The sequence below is a fragment of the Austrofundulus limnaeus genome, unplaced genomic scaffold (assembly GCF_001266775.1).
Source record: "Austrofundulus limnaeus strain Quisiro unplaced genomic scaffold, Austrofundulus_limnaeus-1.0 Scaffold407, whole genome shotgun sequence".
Classification (NCBI taxonomy): Eukaryota; Metazoa; Chordata; class Actinopteri; order Cyprinodontiformes; family Rivulidae; genus Austrofundulus; species Austrofundulus limnaeus.
The window spans coordinates 283,936-287,038 of NW_013952809.1; positions in this window are offsets into that span (position 1 = coordinate 283,936).

Here is a 3,103-nt window from a genome sequence, read left to right on the forward strand (position 1 = left end):
TAAAAGCTGAAAACAGCAAGACTTTAGCTATAAGCTAAATACAAGACAGCAGTTGCTAATAGTTAAAACTACGGAAAATATAGCTCAAAGCAAAATTGTGCAAAGCTACATGTAGCAGAAGAAAAATAAAATATATATATATAGCTAAACGGAAACTAGTAGCATATTAGCTGCAAATATAAATTAGAGTATAGGGAGTTTAAAGCTATAAGTTGAAAGGCAGAAGCAAAACGTTATGTAGCTAAACTGTAACTAGAAGCTAAAAATATCAACACAGTAGCTAAAGCTACCATTCGTACGCCAACCTAAGAAGCCAAAATTAGCAGTACTGTAGTTTAAAGCCATATATAGCAAGAAAGTACATTTTTCTATAATTAGCCGTACTGTACCTAAAAACTTCAGAGCAAAACAGCTAAATGCTATACTGCATGTAGGACAACAGTTGCTAAAAAAGTAACAATAGCAAAACTGTAGCTTAAACTTAAAACTAGCAAAACCATTGATACAAGCTAAAAAGAGCAAAAAGCCAAATGTAGCTGGAGAAAAGTAAAAATTGTAATTTTTAAGCAAACCGTGCCAAAAACAAACCTCAATACAACAGAAGCTAAAAGCTAAATGTAGCAGAACATTAGCTAAAATCTATAGGAACAGGAAAAACAAAATCTTGTGGATGTTGACTCAGCAAAATGTTTGCAAAATTAAGTATTTCCCAAGATATGTTTGGAAATGTGTCTGTTAGGGTAACAGGAAGTTAATGACAGTCTAACAGGGAGGAATAAACTGTTAAACTTTTAAAAAATCAGCTAGAAGAAACTAGTTTAGCATCGAAAACCCAAACCGACAAACGTCCTGCCAGTCAGCCGGCGGACGGAGCAGCAGCAGAGCTCAGCTCCACACTCAGCTTCTTGCTTCCCTGTTGTCGATTTTGTTTTTCTTTCCTCATCTGTGCGTTCAGAGACTTCAGAGTAATTACCCGCTCAGCCTCCTCTGCAGTTAAACGGCAGGTTCACAGCGCCCTGATTAATGCGAAGGCATGCACGGCTGCCATTAGCGGCCATGAGGGGTGGAATGTTCTGACCGAAACCCGTCAGAGCAAACACACCTATAGAGCTGGCAGTGCACGGATTTATCAGAACAAAAACATTCAAATAAATACAGTTTATTCCCTGAAATCTTCATTTTAAAATTTTTGACCCAAAAACTGAGTGAGAGCGGTGAGGTGTCCGGCTGGTTGGACCAGTCATTTTTGCAAGAACGTTTCCTGATTTTCACCTCGATGAGTTTTTACCTCCTGCTGTTACGATCTCATGAAGGTGGATTTTGATAAAATACCATAAAGTCATCGTTGGATTATCTCTAAAACTAAAACTTTTAGAGTTGACCTTATTCAAGATGGCCGCCATGGCTACCACCAAACACAAAAATGTCCAGATAATGGGCTAAATTTTGGCATTTTTGTAACTATTTGTTTAAAACCTCGACATGCAAAACTAGAAAGGCTACTTGTTGTTTTTGGTTATTGAAAACACATTTATTGTAGAGATTTTGAAAGAAAAAAAAACTTAAACTAGTTTCAATGATCAACAGAATAAAGTAGAAAGACATTTGTTCTTTAATTTTACTCGTTATTTGGTTTTTATTGTTAACCCTCTGCAACCCATGGGTCAAAATAATCCACAGGGCCTCAGTTTTAAGACTTGGGCCTCGTCTTAAAGTGTCTATGCAATAAAATTGTTTTTTTTTGTACTTCCTTTGCTTCTGAGAAGAATAAAACAGCAATCAAAGGCTGGCATGAAGACACTTTATAATTTCAAACAATTATAAGTGAAATGTGTTTTTTTGTAACAGATGTTTATATTGGCCATAAACACTGCAGTAACACAAAAATGTGACAGTAGCAACAATGACCTTTAGTGTCAAGATCTTTTTTTTTCTGTCAGCAATTTATTTGCCTTGTCTGTCAGATGCAGGCGCAGGTTATCTGTCCAAGTCTATAAGCTCTTTTTATTTCTTTTTTTTTGTTAACAGTTAATGTGTAACCAAGCGTGAGAGGGATCAGCACATTTCCTTTTACCTCATGCACAGATCGATGCTGGCGTGGCTTCGCTCGCCCAAAACTAAATGGGATCTTTGTCAGGAGAGCATCTCATGCAAAGTGGAAAAGAAACGAAGACCTAAAACTGCAGATGCACTCGTTTAGTTTGCAGGTTTTATTAACAGTTTTTCCAGTATACTGGGTTATAATACTGGGTTATGAAGTGCCGCATCTAATTTCACATTTTAATGATGAATCTGGTGTTTTTACTACAAACATGAACTTTGACAGGAGAGGTTTCACAGGAGCTCCTCTGCTTTTTTAAGTCAGCTTTTGGACGATTAAGATTCTGTCTGCGAGCCACATAAACCCAAGTTATCTATTATTTCATGAGCAAAGAGAAGAGCCAGTCGACCGTGGCTGCTGTCGTCTAACGCTGTGATTGCTCAAAACACTTCAGCCTCAAAAAACCGTGAAGTCACGGGATCTGACTTTCTATCTGTCGAGACTTATAAAATATTTTAACTATACCGGGAAATTACTGTTAGAAAATGTCTCTTTAACTATGAGTTATTTAAATGTGCAAAAATAGAAAATGTACAGATGTTATTTTACAGTTTCTAACTTTAAAGACTGAGTACTCTTTTAAGAAATGTGTCAAAATCAAGGCCCGTGGGCCAAATTTGGCCCTCGTTAACTTTCTATCTGGCCCGAGGTAATACTTTTAAATGTGAAATTGTTTTATTGTTTCTCTTTTTGTCTGTTTTTAGTGCATTCTTCTTCATGACAGCTGGACAACTTTCAAGACAATGGGCCTCATTGCAAGAACCGTTCGTACGCACAGATTTGTTCTTGAGTTGTGCGTACGAGTGATTTAGGAGAATTTGTGGCATTCACCAATGTTTTCGTATTCTAAGATTTTTTTCAGATACGAACAAAATTCAGGTCCAGACCTGTCGTATATTTTACGAGCAGTCAGTCTGCTGTTATCCAGACGGGTTTTCTTCACTAATAACTTTATATTTCGTTAGTTTGAAGATATTTTTGAGTTGAAAATAAGTCACACTC